The sequence below is a fragment of the Peromyscus leucopus genome, chromosome 17 (genome assembly GCF_004664715.2).
Source record: "Peromyscus leucopus breed LL Stock chromosome 17, UCI_PerLeu_2.1, whole genome shotgun sequence".
Taxonomy (NCBI): Eukaryota; Metazoa; Chordata; class Mammalia; order Rodentia; family Cricetidae; genus Peromyscus; species Peromyscus leucopus.
In genome coordinates this window covers 38,840,141-38,846,140 of record NC_051077.1, presented here as the reverse complement: position 1 = coordinate 38,846,140, position 6,000 = coordinate 38,840,141, and the positions used below count along the sequence as shown (strand labels likewise).

The following is a 6,000-nucleotide window of genomic DNA, read 5'->3' as shown; positions in this document are numbered from 1 at the left end:
TTAAAAAACTTTCATTGTTTCAAAAAATAAGCATCATAATTATATCAAAATAACAAATACATGGAAAAAAATTTACCATATACATCTGCACCATGATCATATACAGTGTCTAGGCAAACTCCTTCCCGAGTATCCCAGACTCTGATAGTATAGTCCCAGCTTCCAGATATTAGTAGGTATGGAATCTCAGTATTCCACATTAATCCCCTCACAGGTGCGGTGTGTCCATTGAGAATGTTTATGCAAGCATCTTGAGTATAATCCCAGATTCGAACAGAACTGAAAGACAATTTTATGTCTAAATTATAATTTATCCCAAATATTAACATTGTTTTATTACAACACAATGCTTATTTCTTAACATATATAAAAAGCCTTTTATGGGACTGGAGAGATGGCTGGGAGGTTAAGAGCAATAGCTGCTCTCACAGAAGATATGGGGTTCAATTTTCACCCACAAGGTGGCTACAGCCATCTGTAACTCCAGTTCCAGGTGATTTGATGCCCTCTTCTGGCCACCTTGGGCACAAGCATGTACAAGGTGCACAGATGCATGCAAAATACATATATATGTATTATATATACATATGTAAAACGATAAAATTTTAAAAAAGCATTTTATGCTCAAGTTGTGAATTTTCTCTTTACAGCTGACACAAATGATTATGTTATAGTTATCTATTCCAATATAGTTTTCCCTAACTTTTACTGGTAATTTATTAAGATACCAAATACAGTGTTTTAGAATTAAAACAAACAAAAAAACTATTTTTGGTATATTTGTATTATTTTTATTTGCTTGTTGTAAAATGAATTGCTAAACGGTCTTAATAAAAAACCTGGAGCCAGATATTGGGGTAAAAGCTGGGAGATCAGAGAAACAGAACAAGCCACAACCAACCTCACCTCGCCAACTCCTCAGCTGATCTTGTTTCCTCAGATTGAAAGCCTCTGAATCCTCACTGGAATAGATCTCAGCTGAATGCTGCTCAAAGCCTCTAATTCCTGGTCCTCATGCTTCATATACCTTCCTGCTATCACTTCCTGGGATTAAAGGCGTGTGCCACCACACTGGTTCCATTCCAGGTAGCCTTGAACTCAGAGATCCAGATGGATCTCTGCCTCCCAAGTGATTGGATTAAAGGTGTGTACCACCACTGTCTGGCCTCTGTGTCTATTCTAGTGGCTGGCTCTGTCCTCTGATCTCCAGATAAATTTATTAGGGTACACAATATATTGGGGTGCACAACATATCACCACAGTTTGTTTTGATTTTTATTTCATTTTCATGTTTGTTTGGGAAGAGAAACGTAGAGAAAGAACATGAAAGAGGAGCTGGGGGAAGGGAAGGGAAGGAAAATGATCAAAATCCATTACATAAAAAAATTTTAAATCACAGAAGGAAAACATATTTTAGAATGTATATAAATAAAAAAAAGAATTAATATGAACCATTAGATCTCTAAAAACTAACTAGGATGCCCAGGATATTTATCTTGTTTAAAAATAAAAGATACATATATTAGAAATGTATAAATGTCATCTATGCTAGTGGTGATGGCTACATGGGAATAACCAAGCTGAATTTAGTAAAGACTTATAGTAGTCATTAAATTTAGATATTAAAGTCTCGAGACTGGAATAATCTCATCAATAAAAGTACATTCAACTTCATACAATAATCATACTAAAAGTCACAATTTCAAATAATTTCTCCTTGTTGAATCGAATGTAACCCAAAGAAGCAAAGGTGATAATTCTCAGCTATCCAACATGAATCTGGAGGTATTATGAACTGACTTTAATTTGTACAAAGTAAGATTATTTTAACATAATTTTATCTTCAAATGGTGATTAAAGAAATCTCAAAAGGAAAAGAAATGATATAAATAAGACTTCAGAAATTCTTGTCAATAGAGAAAAGTGTAAAATTACTCTTATTTCTAATGTTTCTCTTTATGCTAAAGTTTTATAGTCAGTTTTCATTCCAGTTTTGATAAGAGTACAAATGTTTTTTACATTAAACATAAAAATGTTATAATTTAATCTCATTTTATAAGGGTTTATTTAAAATCTTTTTTTCATTTTACAATCATTTTTCTATGAATATTCTTGATAATAAGCTAAAAATAAGCATTCACAGTGAGCAAAACAAACAAGAAAATTAAAATCAGGAATACAATGGCAGTATAAAACAGAATAGGATTTTAATTTAGTTTTTAGAACTTATTTTGTCTCCTTATTAGTTGCCTATGTGTCAAGTACTTAGTTTATATTTCTCCATAAATTGTTAACATAACATATGCTTTTCTGGGGAATTGTAAGCTTATGATTTAAAGTACAAGGAAACTAGAATTCAGAAATACATACCCATCATCAGAACCACTGCAGAGGATGCCTTCCCTCAAGAGGAGACCACTTCACATGGAACACTCTTGCTGTGTGCCACTAAAGACTTTCAGTGGCTGGTTAGAGCTAGTGGCCACATAAAAGACCCGGACATTTTTGTCTTCACAGCCAGTGGCTATCATGTCTCTGAAATGCCATCCATGGAATGTTAAAATATGACAATCAAAGATTAATTACTACTAGCAAGTCTTAAAATATGCCACAGCTCTAATTACTAAAGATGCTATTCTTGCTTCCTTAATATAATATATATATATTATATAATGCATAATTATGCAGCTGCTCATTTGTAGAAATGAACAATCATGTAGTTCATTCTCAGTGTTCCATGTCAATTGGTTGATTTTGTGCTTCACTTATTGTAGATCCTAAGTTGACCTTCACTCAAACAGTACATTTTTCAAACTATTTTGTCTTAAGAAGGGTCCACCTGATGAGTGATGAAGATTCGTTAACCTGCCGGTCACCTAATTATTATGATACACCATGGACCTTTTTTTTCTTTTTGTGGAATGGGTCCACAGAGCAAAGACTCAGAAAGGAAACTGAGAAAAGCTTACTGCAGCCCAGGACTGTTACAGTAAGTCACCTTCACCTTTGCAGTCCTCATTGGTGGCTTTTCTATCTAGTTTAAACTTCGTTAGATGCAAATAAGAATCCCATGGAAATATAATACAATCTTTTAACATGTTCATTCTCACAATAAGAGCATAATTCTACTTAACTTGACGGTCTAAACTGACCTAGGGCAGGAACTATGGTTGCTAAGCAAAACCGAGGAACTCATGGACCTGCCCGACACAAGTCTACCTGAGGTGCAGCTACACTACCCAGTATTAAAGCAGCCGCTTGCTCCTAGAGACAAGAGGGAACTTCTCACACTTTGGACTGTATTAGCTAAGAATATTCTGCTGAACACAACATAAGACCGTCAGTGATCTCACAGAGCTTACCCTGACAGGCATGTCCAACACTCATCCATGGCACAAATGACTTAGGATAGCCGTGAATGTGGCCTGATACAAACTCCTAACGTTACTCAAAACATTATGATTTTTTTTTTTTGCAACTCCACCTTTTTTTTTTGTGATTTGATTGAACAGTTCTCGAGCATGACCTTTGTAGATGATAGGACGATGTGGTTTTTCAATATCTAATGACTGTACACAATTGTGACAGTTAATCTTGGTTGTCAACTTGACACACTTAGGAAGAGGGAACCTCAGTGGAAGAACTGCCATCATCAAACTGAGCTCTAGGCATGTCTATAGAGTATGTTCTTTATTGTGAAATGGTGCAGGAGGGCCCAGCACGGTGGGAAGTACTAGTCCTAGGGAGGTGGTAGGACTGCAAAGGAAATATAGCTCACTGTGGACCAGAAAGTAAGTCAGTAATCAGCTTTCGTCCAGGGTCTGATTCTGTTCCTGCTTCCAGATTCCTACCCTAACTTTCCTCACTCATAGACTGTATCTTTTCTCCTCAAAGTTCTTTTGGTCATGGTGTTTTATCATAACAAAATAAAGCAAATTAGAACAATATCAATGAGGGAGAAATAGTAATATGTACTCAATTACACAATTAAAATTCAGTGTATCATGTGTACTGATGTATATTTTATGAGGAAATTGTTAGGATTTTGAAGTCATGAAAAAGTTTTCTATACAATATTTGTTAGCAAGATGTGGAGTTGGGGATGGGCAATTCCTGGGAGGAGGAGGAAGGGTGAGTGAGTGGTAAATATAATAAAATATATTGTATACATCTATAAAAATTTCAAAAGAAAAAATAAAAATTTACAAAGCAGTTTTTGTACTGAGAGCCAGGTAAGAAATTATGTATGTCCAACCTTAGGTGGAATATGGCAGAGAACAAAGTGTTATATAAAGGGGGACAACATGAAGTGAAATTTTGGAGTTAAAAAATCAACTAGCGAGTTCAGGAAACTGGTAGTCTGTATGCTTGGATGCTTTGGAGAAAAAGGGCAAGGTTCATGTCAGGTCCCTAAAAGGCAGGCCCACTGATTGGTCCACAATTGAGTCTAGGCTCAGTTTAAACTGGACTATAGATGGATTTCTTGGTGTTGGATAAAACATTCCTTAGTCATTTATAAAATGGTTCCCTTTCGACCTGCCCAATAAGAATCATCCCCTTGCCTCTAGCAGATACCTAGGTCTCCTATCAGCATATCAAAGCCCATGCTGGCCTACAGGCTTCTTCAGCTCCTGATGGGAGCCATAAGCCTAAGTGACCCTCGACACACATGCTGCCATATTTGGGCTTCCTCTCCTATTTTTTCTAGTCTAGGCCTTGCTTAAGTCTCCACAGCACCAGAACCTCATCTCATGAATACCAGAACCTCTTCTCAGAAATCAAGTGACCACGCTGCCAGTTAGGCAAGAATAGATAAGCCCCATAGCAAACATTTCCTGCTAGCTGAACAACCCATGATTAAAGTCCGCCCCCCCCCTGCTTGCACCCCTCCTTTGCCCCCGCCTATATATTGCCTAAGAGGAAAATAAAATTTAGAGCTTGATCAGACATCCTGTCTTGCCTCTTATTCTTTTGTGTCTTCTTGTCTCTCTCATTCTCTGGCCCTCCCTTCAGGCCCTGTCTGCATGACCTCTGTGCCGGCTCGTCCTTCAGGTCCTTTCAAAGTGGTCGATCTCCTTTCATACACATCTCAAAGCCATCACTAGCCCAACCTTGCCTCTTCCTCTATCCGAAATTCCCAGGCTGCTCCGCGGTTCACAGGGCTTCCCTCCTCCTAGTTACTCATCCTAGTTATAACTCCCATGTTTTTCCACATCCCCTCTTCATTAGACCCTGCCAGCCATGTGTGCTATTGGCTCTGTTCTTTTCTCTCTGCTCTGAACTCTTCCAGATGCCTCTGGATGTTTCTTATCCACAGTAATAAACCTCCCACCAAAAATTGGAGTGACCATCTTGGTGGCTTCTTTATATAGTCCTCCCTTACAGCTCACATTGTAGGCACAGGCAGAAATCGTATAAAACAGAGCTAATCTGTAGTGGCTGTCATGCCTGGTGTGGACCGATCTCGAAAGTATTGTATTAAGTCAGGTAACCCTGGCTCACCTCATATTCAAATTTAGGCTTAAATGTCAGTATGATGAGTATAAGCTGGAGTGTAGATATGTGCTATGAATCTGGTAGTCCCTTGAGGGGAGGGAAAAGGAGCTGGCAGCTGATAGGACAGTGTGATGTGAAAGCAGAAAAGAGGCTTTGGGGAGGGGTGAGAGAAAGATGAGTTTCAAGAATATGGGGGAGAAAATAGGAGAGAAGAGAAACACATTGTGTCTGAACACTGCAGTAATGAGATCTAATACTGTATACGCTAATAAAAAAAAATTAAAACATCCACCAAAAAGTGAAAATGTCTCTCCTAAGAAGAGTCTGAGGTCTCTGGATCTCTTTACTTTCTAAGAAGAAGAACCAGGAGAAGAATGAAAGAATGGATCTTTCATCCATTACTAAAAAGTTGCTGTCTTAAGACTACAACGCCAGTTGTCTTCCAAGATTTAGTAAATCCTTTTTAGTTTAAAAAGAGAGAGCTTGCGTTTTTTATCCTACACT

At 37.6% G+C, this 6,000-nt stretch overlaps 1 protein-coding gene across 1 annotated transcript in view; it reads left to right on the top strand.

Annotated features, from left to right (window-relative positions):
- Wdr17 (WD repeat domain 17) overlaps positions 1–6,000 on the top strand; it is a 124,895-nt gene that overhangs the window by 39,376 nt on the left and 79,519 nt on the right.